At 26.6% G+C, this 16576-nt stretch overlaps 1 protein-coding gene across 6 annotated transcripts in view; it reads left to right on the plus strand.

The window, feature by feature from the left end:
* Positions 1 to 16576, plus strand: part of LOC127279132 (uncharacterized) — a 326137-nt gene that overhangs the window by 143482 nt on the left and 166079 nt on the right. For 3 of the 6 annotated variants that reach the window (XM_051301293.1, XM_051301299.1, XM_051301298.1), the window contains exon 1: positions 2503 to 2700. The exons of 2 other annotated variants lie outside the window; for them this stretch is intronic. The gene's annotated coding sequence lies outside the window, so the exon portion shown is untranslated. Of the gene's footprint in view, positions 1 to 1594; positions 1815 to 2502; positions 2701 to 16576 lie in introns of those variants that run through there. One more of the 6 variants, XM_051301294.1, reaches the window with a different exon arrangement.

The raw sequence follows: 16576 nt of genomic DNA on the forward strand, positions 1-16576 counted from the left end.
ACGATTTTAGAGTTATTAGCTTTAATAAAATAAAGAAAAAAAAATTTTAGTTTCAATATTTTTGAAGATTTGAACAGATTTATAGTTGTTGAAAAAGCAGAGTTCGTACAATTTCCGACGGTAGTGTAGCTTCAAGCATTAATAATTATAAATTTTTAATTTTAACCTAAGAAGTCACATTTTATTCTGCAAAATAAATACCTTGTTTGCAAGTCTTGCTATTGTGGTAATTTTTTCCTTAAAGAATGATACATCAATAATATAACCTTAAATTTTTAAGTCATAATATTATTATAAGCTACCTCAGATTAAAAATTTTTGTGCAAAAATATTCAATACCGTCTGTACAATACACATTTGAATACGTCGGGTCCAGCAGCAGTCAGTTAAGGGTTAAAGCATGGGTCCAATCGCCCTTACCTCGGCAATAGATTTCGCCCATGGTTTTCATAATTTTACCGAAGATTCCATTTCCAGGCGGGTTATAAAGTTTGTTTGTAAAAGTAACAATAATTTTTAAATGTTTTATATTTCTACTATATATGAAATTAAAAAATTTGCATAGAATAGAAAACAAAATTGAAAATATATTAAATTTTATAAACTTTCTACAAAAATATAATTAGATAATTTCTTTTAAATTTTGAAGTTTTATAGATAATGAGTATAAAAATCAATTTTCGCCTAATATAGTGTACTTTTAATTTTAGGAATTATATTAAACTTTAAAATTGAAATTCCATTAAAGTAAATATTATTGTACAAAATTTTATAAAATATTTTCCGGAAATCTGTTGTACAAATATTAAAACTTATTCCTTTATAAATTTTTCAATATTTTTAAAAACTGACTACAACGGATTAAGTTAAATATACCTATTAAAACTTTGTAAAAATATATTTTACCTAATGCTGTTGCAGTACCTATATTATTTTTAGAAGAATAAGATGATTTGTAATAACGATATTTTATTATTATTTGTACAACACATTTGTAACAATTTATTATTTTTAAAAAAATTTCTGCATTTAACATACAATTTAAATTTTAAAGTTGTGATGCATATAAAGAAGGTTATCTTGTACAAGTTCTAATAAAAGAACTTGTTCCAAATTCTGGTGTCGAAATGGTACATTTTTTTAATCAGAACTGGTACAACTTCGGCTGCTAAACTTGTACAGGGATTTTCAGCAGGGTCCAGACTTTGAAAAATAAAAATCACTTTTCTTTAAAAATGTCAAGCGCATATTTACGTTTTTGGTCGTAAAATTTTTGTAGGAGATGAGCATTAGTAAGCAATAATAAAATTTGATAATTTATCTAGACTTTTCAGAGCTAGCAATTACGTGAAACGTGAGAAATAATCAGATTCGGTCTAGTGGGCTAATTTTATTTCAAGTTCAGATTTTCTGTTCCCATTTTTAACTCAATTTTAGAATATTTTTGTCATTTAAGGGTCATTTCCCGTCACATAATATTGATTTTATACAGTGGCCCAACCGTAAAGTCCTGAGGGTCGATTATGTAATTCCATTTCCATTCCCACTTCCATTTCCACTCCCACTTACATTTCCTCTTTTTCTAATTTTCATTACCACTTTCATTTCCACTTACTTTTTTACTTTCTCTCTTTTTCTCTTCAAGTAGAAGTGCAAATGGAAGTAGGAGTGGAAATTAGAAAAAGTGTAAGTGGAAATGGAAATGAAAATTGTAAAAAGTAGAAGTGGGAATGAAAAGTAGCAAAAGTGGAAGTGGGATTGGAAATGAGAAAAAGAGGAAATGGAAGTGGGAGTGCGTGGAAATTAGAAAATGTGTAAGTGGAAATGGAATTACATAATAAGTCTGACCGTAACGACAAAATTGTTTCTTTTTAAATGACTTAACTTTTACACTTTTGGTCTTATCGTTTTCTAGTGTTTAGAAAAAACATTCCATTTTAAAAGATCTTACAACTATGTGTGAGAAAATCCCAAATTCGACCTAAAACGGAAGTTACGGTTACCAGTCAAAACGTGACCTTAACGTAGTGATTCTCCCCTACAAAGCACTGTCAATTAAAGTTGCTTCAGACACACCGGGAAGTATATGAGACTTCAAATTAAATAAATTAATTTTTTTTATTTATAAAATATATAATTTTCAAAAAATAATTAATTTATTAAATCGAATTTAATTTTAAAAATATAATAATTATTATATTTAAATTTCTTTAAAAAAAATTGAAAATCGGTGTGAGTTCAAGACCTCGTAATAATATACAAGAATATTTTGTTAAACATTTTTATTTTTTCAATGATAGAAGGTTATGTGCGAATACAGTTGTCAAACTGAAAGATAATTTAAAATATGAAAAAATTTATTTTAATTAATTATCGTATTTTAGGTTTATATTCAGGTTAGAATAATTAATTAGTTTTTTTTAATTATAGGGAATACATAAAGCGACTGAACTTTATAGTTTTTCCTTCATGATATTTCTACAGTAGGGTTGCGCAGATCGATTGCGTGACGGTTGGCACTGCAATAGTTTACGGTGGCTTCATTGCAATACAAATAATATCGACAGGCAAAGAGCTTAGTGCTCAAGAAAATAAAACGTTAATTATTTACTACTTACTGCACATTAATTAACAATTTATACAGCAGATGAACATAAAGCAAATAGTTGATTTTACAAATAGACACTCGAGGAAAAAAAGGTCAGTAAATATAAATGCAGGTGAATATCCATAATTGAAGTGTTTAATATCACATGCTATGTAAAACAAGAACAAATTAAACAGCTTATCGAAAATCGGTATAATCTAAATTAAATTTTTTCATATAGAAATATAAATAAATCTCAAAATAAATATTATGTACATATTTTAACCTCTCGTATCCCACATTGATTTCACGAAATTAACTAATTTTTAAAATTTAATAATTTAAAATTATTATCAATTAAAAATAACAAAAAAATTTTTTTAAAGATAATGAAAAGAATTCAAAAAAAAATTTTCAATATAAACTATGAATTTCTAAATTTAAATTAGTTTGTTGTTAAGTGCTCGAGAAATAAAGGATAATAAGCTTATTATGCCATTATATATGGAAAAGTGATTTTTATGAAAGGGGTCAATTTCGACAACATTAACCAGTTCCTATAATTTTGTTTTTGTTGAATTTTTTCAAAACTAATTTTATATCTTACTATTAACAAATTCTTCTGTATGCAGAATAACTTATTAATTTTAACTTATTTTTAATTTTTCATTAGAAATGCTAAAATTTTAAATTCGAAGGTTAAAATATGATGCACTTTTAAATAAAATATTTTTGATAAATATTTGTATATAATGTAAAATTTCATTTTAAAATCATGCTTCAAAAGTTAATGAAGCACATGGCTGACTGAGTAAAATTAACGTTTTTTAAATTTGTATGTAATCATAAAGCAAAAAAAGTTTATAAAAAGATTATATTTTTTACTATCTAAACATATGTGACGCTCCACGAGAAAAGGGACCTAACGTGCTTTTGACTTAAGGTTCATTCACTGTGTCATTGCACGGTAAAAGCGAACCTTAAGTCAAAAGCACGTTAGGTCCCTTTTCTCGTGGAGCGTCACATATTACTTTAAAAATGTTTTTTATAATTTAATCATAAAAAATATTATATTGACGATAATATAAACTAAAAAAGTAATATCTAAACAAATATATTTAACAATTTCTTGTATTTTTAGTAATATTTTCCTGGTGGATCAGAAAAACTGAATACTCAGTTTCTGGGAAAAAATCAATTTATTGATTTAATATGGTGAAAAAGTCTATTGGGACAGATAAATGGATGTTTGGAAGTCAATCTATGTAATTGTTGCATTCAATGAATTAGTAAATCATTAATAATAATAATTAATGTTAAATATTAAATATTAATTAATTAAATTGAAATATTTATATATGAATAATTAAATATTAATATTAAAAATCTTGAGTTCGTAATATAATCATATAGAATATAAATATTACAGTTAACAATTAACCCTTAACTGGCACCATGGGTCCAGGAGACCCGAGCATTTTTTCAAACTCAAATTAATTGAATGTGTAGCTTTTAAATATATTTTATATTTTAATATATTAGTTTGACATATTCTTAGTAATTTTATAAGTTTTTTGATACAACTAATTTGATACAAAATAATAAATTAGCATTAAACATTAATAATAATAAATTTTTAATTTTAACCTAAAATGTCACATTTTATTCTGCAATTTTTCGTTTTTATATTTCACAATTTTTTTTAATTAACTTCAAATAAATTAATCCCTGTAAACCTAATTATATTTTTAAAAAACCCATCATAAGCTACCTCAGATTAAATTTTTGTGCAAAAATATTCAATACCGTCTGTACAATACACGTTTGAATACGTCGGGTCTAGCAGACCTGTTGTGCCATTTACTTTCGAACGCGGAATTGTGCAAATAAGGGTTAAGATTTCATTAAATTTCAAAACTGCCTTTTTCTCCAATTAAATTAAAATAATAATTTTAATTAATATAGTACATAAAGTAAATACTTCTTTATTTTAAGCCATTTATAATACAGAGAAGATGTCTTTTATAGTTTGTGGACTCTTGGCTTATATTTATATTCAATTACATCAAAATTTGCCGCGGTTCGATACAGTATTCTGCATCCTTATCAGAAAAAAGACAAAACAAAATATCTGTAAGAAGACAATAGAGTACATAGGTTTTTACGAGGAACATACTTACAAAATATTTTATGGTATACATACCAGTTTTTTTTTGAAAAAATATAAAAAAATAGGAAAAGAACTAGGCGCAATTGCGCCTACATCTAGGGTTTCGTGGCGCTTTAAATTTTAATTAAAAAAAAATAAATCAAAAATAAATAATTTAAAAATAAATAATAAAATTTATTTTATAAATTTTATGTACTATTAAATTTTATTTATTTAGCAAAATTTTTATTATAAATTAATTATAAATTATAAAATATTAATTTCTATAAATTAATTCTCCCCCAGACAGTAAATTCGAAGAAAATCAAAAATTGGCAAAATCAAAATTCAAAAAGGTAAATGAAAGAAAAAAGAAAGAGTGGCTGTGGAGTGGAGGTCTTTCTTCTATCATTTATATTTTTTGATTCACAAACAAAAACATTAGGTAAAATGTCCATTCGATAATGTCCACTATTAAGACATGTCAACTATAGGGACATGTCAACTATATGGACATGTCAACTATTGGGACATGTCAATTACTGAGACAGGTGAACTACTGGGACATGTTAATTATAGGGGCATGTTAACTAATGGGACATGTAATGTCCATTCATGTAATGTCCATTCGGGAAAATGTCCATTCAGTAAATGGAGATTTGGGATCTGTGGGGCCCCAAAATTTGAATTTGGGAGCTATGGTGCTCCAAAATTTGAATTTGGGATCTGTGGTGCCCCAAAATTCGAATTTGGAAGCTATGTTTGCCCAAAATTCGAATTTGGGATCTGTGGGGCCCCAAAATTTCAATTTGGGAGCTATGGTGCCCCAAAATTTGAATTTGAGATCTGTGGTGCCCCAAAATTCGAATTTGGAAGCTATGTTTGCCCAAAATTCGAATTTGGGATCTGTGGGGCCCAAAAATTCGAATTTGGGAGCTATGGTGCCACAAAATTCGAATTTGGGATCTCTGGTGCCCCCAAAAGTTTAATTTGGGATCTGTGGGGCCCCAAAATTCGATTTTGGGATCTGTGGTGCCCCAAAAGTTTATTTTGGGATCTGTGGGGCCCCAAAATTTGAATTTAGGATCTGTGGTGCCCCAAAACAAACATGTCAACTATTGGGGTTTGTACTACGGACAGACGGACGCCAAAGTGAAACTATAAGGCTTTCGGCCATGGGGCACGAAACCCTAAAAATTGGCAAAAATCAAAATTGATAAAAAAGGTAAATGAAAGAAAAAAGAAAGAGTGACTGCGGAGTGGAGGTCTTTTTTCTATCATTTATCTTTTTTGATTCACAAACAAAAACATTAGGTAAAATGTCCATTCGATAATGTCCACTATTAAGACATGAACTATTAGAGACATGTCAACTATAGGGACATGTCAACTACTGGGACATGCCCCTATAGAGACATGTCAACTATTGGGACATGTCAACTATTGGGACATGTCAATTACTGAGACAGGTCAACTACCCCTGTTGAAAATTCCGACCTCGTTTACGACGTCGTATTCTAAGTAGTTTGCGACGTAGTAAACGACGTAGTAAACGAAGTAGTAAACGACGTCGTAAATGAAAGCGGAATTTGGGATAGCAAACTACGTCGTTTACTACGTCGTTTACTACGTCGTTTACGATGTCGTTTACTACGTCGTTTACGATGTCGTTTACTACGTCGTTTACTACGTCGTTTACGATGTTGCAAAAATTATTTTAATATTATTTATTTAGTAATTTAGTAAGTCCAATATCCAATATTAAAAATTTTAATAATAATTTAAAAAATCAATAATTTAAAAAAAAATTTATTTTTATTATTTTTTTATAGTTATTATTATTATTTTATTTTTAATATTTAAATTAAAATAAAAAAATGGTCATCAAAATATTAGTGAAACCATTTCTTCCAAAAAAGAATTTGTCTCAAATCCAATAAAGGAGAGACATCGGGCAGAAAAAAATTTCGACAAAAAAAAAATTTTCGATCACTGCTTATATACCAATCTAAAGGCACCTCAACTGCGAGAAACAGTTATGATGTTCGCCCTCCCTGTGGCGTTGAGCGAACTTAAGTCCAGAGCTGAGCCATCAGCGCAGCGCGGAAACATTTGAAAAATTTGATTTTATTAGATATTTTATTTTATTTTAAATATGACAAATAATTAACTTAATAAATAATTAATGTCATAAATAATTATTAATAACATAATGTCATACTTAATAATTCGTTAATTAATTATTTTTAACGAAAATTTGACAAAAACAAAATTTGTTTGCCAAAAAAAATATTACCATTAAAAAATAATTTTTTTGTTAAAATTTCGTAGTAAAAAAAATTTTTTCAAGACAATTATTTGTGACCTAAAAAAATATCACGATGAGAATATAATTAACAAAAAAAATTACTCGTAGCACAGAAAAAATTTCACCATGAGAAAATAATTTTTTTTAAATTTTATTTGTAAAAAATTTATTGGTAGCTCAAAAAAAATATCACGATGAGAAAATAATTTTTTGTCAAATTTTCTCTGTAAATAAATTAATTAACTAAATAACGTACCGTAAAACGGGGTTATTTCGCTCATTGCGGGTAAATTCGCTCACCCACTTTTATGCTTTATTTCAGCTTTAAAATAAAGTTTAATACCTTTATTAGCAGGTAAAAATGTTAAATTTGTTAATAGAAATACTAAATTTTAGTTTTTAATCAAATTTAAAGCAAAAAAATGGGTGAGCGACTTTACCCGCACTGAGCGAAATAACCCTGTTTTACGGTAATTATTATAGTTACTTAATTTTTTACTACGAAAATGTAACAAAAAAATATTTGTAGAACAAAAATAATATCAAGATGAGAAATTTAATTATCTTTAAATTTTCTCTGTAAAAAAAATATTTTGTGGCCTAAAAAAATTATATCACGATAAGAAAATAACTTTTTTGTCAAATTTTCTCTTAAAAACAATTAATTCACTAAATACCGTAATAAATCGTTGATTTTTTTTACTACGAAAATTTACCAAAAATTTATTCGTAGCACAAAAGAATATCACAATGATAAAATAATAATTTTTTTTCAAATTTTCTTTGAAAAAAAAAATTCGTGTTTTTAAAAAAAATCACGATGAAAAATAATTTTGTTGTAAAAATTTCTCTGTAAAAAAATTTAACAAAAAAATTATACGTAGCACAAAAAAATATTACGATGAGAAATTTACTTATTTTAAAATTTTCTCAATAAAAAAATTATTTGTGGCCCAAATAAAATATCACGATGAGAAAATAATTTTATTTGTCAAAATTTCTCTGTAAAAAAAATTAATTAAATAATTATATAATAATAAAATGTTTGGTCTGTCTTTCTGTCCTAACTTGAAGTTGGCCTTTTCTGATTTCACGTATTTTTTTGAATATAGTAATCTTATGACGTGTCAAATTTTGACAATTCTTTTTCTCATTTTTGCCAAAGTTGTATAATTGTGTTTCCAAATTTCGGAATAAGTTTCTTTAAAATTCCAAATTCGAAAATTCAATTCACGAAGCTGAAGTACACAACGTTTACCAACGAAAATTTTTTTAAAGTTGTATATTGATTCAAAAATTGTATACAAATACAAAAAATTTATAATGAGAAAAAAGATGCGCCAGGAAATTTCGTACAAGATAGTAATTTGAAAAAAATTTATTTTTAAGGTACCAGGGGCCAACGATTACCTATTAAATATTAATTATAAAAACACAGGCCTCGAATCAACTTAAAGACACAAAACAGTCGTTTTAGTCGATTTATATTCCAAAAAAAAGTGGATTTGTTTTTCATTTTAACAAAAATATTTTACAGATTTTTAAATAAAAATTTTTTTTTAATAATAATCCTTTTCGAAGGGTTAAAGTTGAAATTTTTAGAAATAATTAAATTTCAAAAGATATAGTTAATTTTCAAACAATTATTAAATTTTACAGATCTAAAAATAATTTATCAAACAATTTTTGGAAAACATTTTTTAAATTTAATTGAATTTTCAAAGATTTAAAATTGAGATTTTTGAAATTAATTGAAACTTTAAGTGTTTTGTAATTAAAATTTTAGATGATTTCACTAAAAATTTATTAGAAAATGCGGACAAAATACAATAATTTGAAAATCATTTTTAATTGAAAAATGGTTTCACATAGTTGAATTTTCAAAGAATATTATTAAAATAGTTAAAAATAATTGAATTTCCTTAGAGTTATAATTGAAATTATTAAATTTCAAAAAAAAAAAATTTCGATGGAAAATTTTAGAAATTTTAGATGCTTTTAAATTCAAATTATTGAAAATTCAATTAATTTTGAATTAAAATTTTTGAGAATAATGAAATTTAATTTTGATTTTAAATTTGGAAAATAATTGTACTTCAGTTCATTTTGAATTAAAAATTTTGGGAAATACTTGAATTTTACTTGAAATTTTTTATAATAATTTAATTTAAGTTCATTTTTGATTGAAAATTTGGATAATTAATTTTGAATAGAAATTTTAGAAAATAATTGAATTTTATTTCATTTTAAATTGAAAACTTGGTAAATAATTAAATTTTAAATTGAAAATTTTGGATAATTATTGAATTTTAATTGATTTTGAATTAAAATTTCGGGTAATAATTGAATTTTAGTTTATCTTGAATTGAAATTTTTAAAAAATAATTCAATTTTATTGTGATATTTTTTTTTAAATTATAAACAATTGTTAAATTTCATAAAAATTTTAATTGAAAAATAATTTTGATATAATTGAATTTGTGATGTATTTCATTAAAATTATTAAAAATAATTAATTTAGTGAAGAATCATTTTAGTTCAAAATTTGTTAAATAATTGAATTGAAGAAGATCTGAAGAAGATCTACATTTTATACCAAAAAAAATGTATTTTATTTACATTTTCTTTTCAAATGTAAAAAACAAGTCGCATTTTATTAAAATAAGTTGATAAAAATCGTATTTTTGAAAAAAGTCGGAAAAAGTCGTATAATCCGAGGCCTGTAAACATATAATTTTCATTATTATCATTTAATATGTTATAATATTCTAATAAATTAAATTATTATTAATAATATTAATCTTTAATTTCTTTATAACAAATAATTAAATCCTCAATTTGGCGCGCTTGCGCGCGTTTAATTTTGCTAGTTAGCTTAATAATAAATTAATTAATTTTTTTATTACGAAAATTTAACCTGGTAATAAATGTATTAAACTTTATTTTAAAGCTGAAATAAAGCATAAAAGTGGGTGAGCGAATTTACCCGCAATGAGCGAAATAACCCCGTTTTACGGTACGTTATTTAGTTAATTAATTTATTTACAGAGAAAATTTGACAAAAAATTATTTTCTCATCGTGATATTTTTTTTGAGCTACCAATAAATTTTTTACAAATAAAATTTAAAAAAAATTATTTTCTCATGGTGAAATTTTTTCTGTGCTACGAGTAATTTTTTTTGTTAATTATATTCTCATCGTGATATTTTTTTAGGTCACAAATAATTGTCTTGAAAAAATTTTTTTTACTACGAAATTTTAACAAAAAAATTATTTTTTAATGGTAATATTTTTTTTGGCAAACAAATTTTGTTTTTGTCAAATTTTCGTTAAAAATAATTAATTAACGAATTATTAAGTATGACATTATGTTATTAATAATTATTTATGACATTAATTATTTATTAAGTTAATTATTTGTCATATTTAAAATAAAATAAAATATCTAATAAAATCAAATTTTTCAAATGTTTCCGCGCTGCGCTGATGGCTCAGCTCTGGACTTAAGTTCGCTCAACGCCACAGGGAGGGCGAACATCATAACTGTTTCTCGCAGTTGAGGTGCCTTTAGATTGGTATATAAGCAGTGATCGAAAATTTTTTTTTTGTCGAAATTTTTTTCTGCCCGATGTCTCTCCTTTATTGGATTTGAGACAAATTCTTTTTTGGAAGAAATGGTTTCACTAATATTTTGATGACCATTTTTTTATTTTAATTTAAATATTAAAAATAAAATAATAATAATAACTATAAAAAAATAATAAAAATAAATTTTTTTTTAAATTATTGATTTTTTAAATTATTATTAAAATTTTTAATATTGGATATTGGACTTACTAAATTACTAAATAAATAATATTAAAATAATTTTTGCAACATCGTAAACGACGTAGTAAACGACGTAGTAAACGACATCGTAAACGACGTAGTAAACGACGTAGTAAACGACGTAGTTTGCTATCCCAAATTCCGCTTTCATTTACGACGTCGTTTACTACTTCGTTTACTACGTCGTTTACTACGTCGCAAACTACTTAGAATACGACGTCGTAAACGAGGTCGGAATTTTCAACAGGGACTGGGACATGTCAACTATTGGGGTTTGTACTACGGACAGACGGACGCCAAAGTGAAACTATAAGGCTTTCGGACATGGGCCACGAAACCCTAAAAAACAGTAGAAAACTTGACATAACCTCTAAAGGGTTAATCGAAACTTTTTACAAATAAAATCGGACAAGTGCGAGTTACACTCGCACTGAAATCGAGGGTTCTGTACTCGAAGCGAACTTATTTGGTATAAAAACAAATGTTTAAAAAATATGTGTTGTATATGTTAAATAATATATGTGATACAAAAAGGAACAATTTAAAAAAAAAATTTAAGAAAATTGTTCCTCCTTTGGTATAAAAACAAAAAAAATTTTAAATATGTGTTTTATTTCAAATAATATAAGTGATACGAAGAGGAACAATTTTGTAAAATTTAAGAAAATTGTTCCTCTTCGTATCACTTATATTATTTGAAATACAACACATATTTAAAATTTTTTTTTGTTTTTATACCAAAGGAGGAACAATTTTCTTAAATTTTTTTTTAAATTGTTCCTTTTTGTATCACATATATCATTTTTCTTCAAAAATTTGAAAAAAATTGATTGTCAACTCTAATCGCGCTTACATTTTTTCCCTGTATTTTTCACGTAAAAATACAGTTTCACAGCAAATATGAACAGTTTGGGTTGAATATTGCACTGAGGAAACTGTTTGGTATCATCTACTGAAGTTTGGTTCTCCAAACCAAATTTTTTATTTGATATATGTGCAACTAATCCGTTTGGTTCGGGCTACTAAATTTTTTCGTTGAATCATTTTGTTCAGTCTACCAAATTTTTTGTTTTGCACAACTAACTTATTGTTTTTAAGCAAATAAAAAATTTAGTTAAATGAAAAAAATTTTTTTCTTTTCTCAACCAAATTATTTTTTGGCTCACACTTATATTTTTTATTTTTCACTTAATTTTATCACTTTTGTTATCCTCTTTTATTCTTTTCGCTTTATATTACCTACCACCCTATGTCTACTTAAATTAATTTCTATTGCGGAAAAACCTAACACTGCTGGGGATCGAACCCTCAGACTACGCAACGCAAATCAAGAACGCTGACCACTACACTAAGAATCCTAGTGACAATGTGAGTGTAAATTATTTTCATAAAGTATACAGGCTGGAGAAAAACTTCCGTTCTTTTAACAAGCTTTATTCTTTTTGTTCGATATGCATCACTACACACACTTTTTTACCGAATTTCTGAAACACATAAAAATCCCGAAAACACTTGAATAAAACTGGACGACACGAAGAGCGAAGCATGGTTAACGTGTGACATCCGTAAACAGAGAAATAAGCCATATTTACGAGAACAGCGCATGCGCAATTGAGCATTCAGACGGTTTGGTTTGGAGAACCAAATTATTCAGTTAACAGACGCAAAAGCTTGAACGAAATTTTTGGTACAGCCAACTAAATTTCTCGATTGATTGCTTCTTTCGTTAGGCTGCAGTCCCATGGCAGCGTTTTGCGTTGCGTTTTGTCACTAGACCATGAGTGTAAAAGAGATGCAGATATATGTTTGCTATGTTTACACTCAGGGTCTAGTGACAAAACGCAACGCAAAACGCTGCCATGGGACTGCAGCCTTACTGTTATGTCAACTAAATTTTTGTAATCTTAACTAAAAGTGCTCCACCAAATTATTTTGTTAACATTACATTATTATTTTTCTCAGTGTGTGTGCGCTAGGGAGAATAAATCATTTTTTTTCGAAATTTTTGATTTTTCTTTGACAACGCTATGTAAATTGATCCAAATCAAGTTCGCTATATTTTTCCTGTAATTTTCACGTAAAAATACGTAAGTGTACCAAATTTGAGCTCTTTATGTCAAAATATGTAGCTGCTAGGGGGGGGGGTACATAGTAATTTTTAGGTATTTTTCGTAAAAATTCATGGTTTTTCCTTGACAACGCTATGATAATCAACTCCAATCATGCTCGATATATTTTTTTTGTAATCTACACGTAAAACTACGTTAAAATATATAAATTTAAATCCCTTTAAATAAATTTTGTTCGTTTTTGGTGAAAAAATACATTATTTTCCTAAAATTGTCATTTTTTCTTGAAAAACTTGATAAAAAGTTAAGGGGTCTACTCACTTTAGACGCTCTAAAATGAAGGCTGTTTTCAAGAATTTTTCTGATTGGTTTATATTATAAATATTGACATATAAGTTGTTAGACTAAAGAAATACACTCCCGAAATACATGAAAAAATTTTTGTTATTTGTTTTTTTTAAATTTTATATGCATGCAAATGGTAGTTGCACAGAAAAAAAAATGGTAAAAAGTGATTGTGGGTAGAGGGTAAAATGCGTTTAGGTACAGGGTAAAAGGTAATATTGTGATGGGTAAAAATGTTACCAAAATATTACTAGAAAGCTGGATGCAATTTTTCAATCTGACTAATTGAAACATAAAATACGTGTTTTCATGGATTTATAACTTAATGAAAAACTTACAAAATGTATTTTTAAGATGAAAAATCCTGAAAATGTTGTAAATTTAATAAATTTAATTATTTTTGTAAAGAAAATGTGTTTGCCAACAATGCCAGCTGCCACTTGTAAACAAACAGGTTTGGGAAGCAAGTGTTCAAAACCAGAGTTGGGAACGATAAAAAACTTGTCCAACAATAATTTTCGTAAAGCATATTATTAAATATATTGTTTTACAAAAACAAAAATCTTATAGACAATAAATAAAAAATGTTATAAATAAATAAATATTTTTAGGTTCATTAATTAAATTTAGTAGATAAACCATAAAAGATAATCAATTACTACAAATTTTCTCGGGAATGCACAAAAAGATGCGCACAGATATATGGCGCGAAATTCAAATAATGTCAATTTAAAAAATCAATAATTTAATTTTTTCTCCATTTTGAATTCTTACCCCACGAGTAGAAATCTTTCTTTTTTGAAAAAAGGAGGAGTTAAAATCTTTTTTTTTATTGGCAAAAAAAACTCCATTCTTTATTTGGGGGATGCGACTAAATATTGTCAATTTATAAAATTTAATTTTTTCTCCATTTTGAATTTTTGAGGCAGCAAATAGAAATCTTTCTTTTTTGAAAAAAGGAGGAGTTGAAATCTTTTTTTTTATTGTCAAAAAAAACTCCATTCTTTATTTGGGGGATGCGACTAAATATTGTCAATAAAAAAATTTAATTTTTTAATTGACAAAATTTGGTCCCAACCCTCAAATAAAGAATGGCGATTTTTTGCCAATAAAAAAAAAGTTTTTAACTCCTCCTTTTTTCAAAAAAGAAAGATTTCTATTTGTTGCGTCAAAAATTCAAAATGGAGAAAAAATTAAATTTTATAAATTGACAATATTTAGTCGCATCCCCCAAATAAAGAATGGCGATTTTTTGCCAATAAAAAAAAAGATTTCAACTCCTCCTCTTTCGAAAAAGAAAGATTTCTATTTGTTGCGTCAAAAATTGAAAATGGAGAAAAAATTAAATTTTTTAAATTGACAAAATTTGGTCCCAACCCTCAAATAAAGAATGGCGATTTTTTGCCAATAAAAAAAAAGTTTTTAACTCCTCCTTTTTTCAAAAAATAAAGATTTCTATTTGTTGCCTTAAAAATTCAAAATGGAGAAAAAATTAAATTTTTTAATTGACAAAACTTGGTCCCAACCCCCAAATAAAGAATGGAGTTTTTTTTGCCAATAAAAAAAAGATTTTAACTCCTTCTTTTTTCAAAAAGGAAAGATTTCTATTTGTTGCCTCAAAAATTGAAAATGGAGAAAAAATTAAATTTTATAAATTGACAATATTTAGTCGCATCCCCCAAATAAAGAATGGAGTTTTTTTTGCCAATAAAAAAAAAGATTTTAACTCCTCCTTTTTTCAAAAAAGAAAGATTTCTACTCGTGGGGTAAGAATTCAAAATGGAGAAAAAATTAAATTATTGATTTTTTAAATTGACATTATTTGAATTTCGCGCCATATATCTGTGCGCATCTTTTTGTGCATTCCTGAGAAAATTTGTAGTAATTGATTATCTTTTATGGTTTATCTAATAAATTTAATTAATGAACCTAAAAATATTTATTTATTTATAATATTTTTTATTTATTGTCTATAAGATTTTTGTTTTTGTAAAACAATATATTTAATAATATGCTTTACGAAAATTATTGTTGGACAAGTTTTTTATCGTTCCCAACTCTGGTTTTGAACACTTGCTTCCCAAACCTGTTTGTTTACAAGTGTCAGCTGGCATTGTTGGCAAACACATTTTCTTTACAAAAATAATTAAATTTATTAAATTTACAACATTTTCAGGATTTTTCATCTTAAAAATACATTTCGTAAGTTTTTCATTAAGTTATAAATCCATGAAAACACGTATTTTATGTTTCAATTAGTCAGATTGAAAAATTGCATCCATCTTTCTAGTAATATTTTGGTAACATTTTTACCCATCACAATATTACCTTTTACCCTGTACCTAAACGCATTTTACCCTCTACCCACAATCACTTTTTACCTTTTTTTTTCTGTGTGAAAAAAAAATCCCCCAAAAAAGATGGGTCCACGCTGTTGATGAAATCTCTGACATGGATTGTCCGAAACTAAAAAATCAAAAAGTTTTAGATTCAGTGTGGTAATAGCTATTGCGCATATCAAGGGATTTTTTATTTTTGCAAAATTGACAAAATGGCGGACATTTTTCGAAAAATTAAAGAAAACCGTGTGTTAGTTTTTTCTAAAAATATCCGCCATTTTGTCAATTTTGCAAAAATAAAAAATCCCTTGATATGCGCAATAGCTATTAACCCACTGAATCTAAAACTTTTTGATTTTTTGGTTTCGGACAATTCATGTCAGAGATTTCATCAACAGCGTGGACCCATCTTTTTTTAATGAATTTTATTTCAACTACCATTTGCATGCATATAAAATTTACAAAAACAAATAACAAAAATTTTTTCATGTATTTCGGAAGTGTATTTCTTTAGTCTAACAACTTATATGTCAATATTTATAATATAAACCAATCAGAAAAATTCATGAAAACAGCCTTCATTTTAGCGCGTCTAAAGTGGGCCTTAATCATCAACTCTAATCGTGATCACGTTTTTTCCCTGTATTTTTCCCATAAAAATACATTTGTATACTAAATATGAACTGTCTGGGTTGAATATTGTGTGCGCTAGGGAGAAAAAATCAATTTTTTCGAAATTTTTGATTTTTCCTTGACAACGCTATGATAATCAATTCCTATCAGGTTCGCTATATTTTTCCTGCAATCTACATGCGAAAATACATATGTGTACCAAATTTCAGCCCTCCAGATAAATTCGTATGGCCGCTAGGGGGGGGGTACACGATTTCAAAAAAAAACCGATATTAATAGGGTTCCGAACCGTGTACGGAACCCTAAAATGAACTTAA

Source organism: Leptopilina boulardi, unplaced genomic scaffold (assembly GCF_019393585.1).
Source record: "Leptopilina boulardi isolate dan_hultmark-lab unplaced genomic scaffold, ZJU_Lbou_2.1 LbouV2_214, whole genome shotgun sequence".
In the NCBI taxonomy this organism is placed as follows: Eukaryota; Metazoa; Arthropoda; class Insecta; order Hymenoptera; family Figitidae; genus Leptopilina; species Leptopilina boulardi.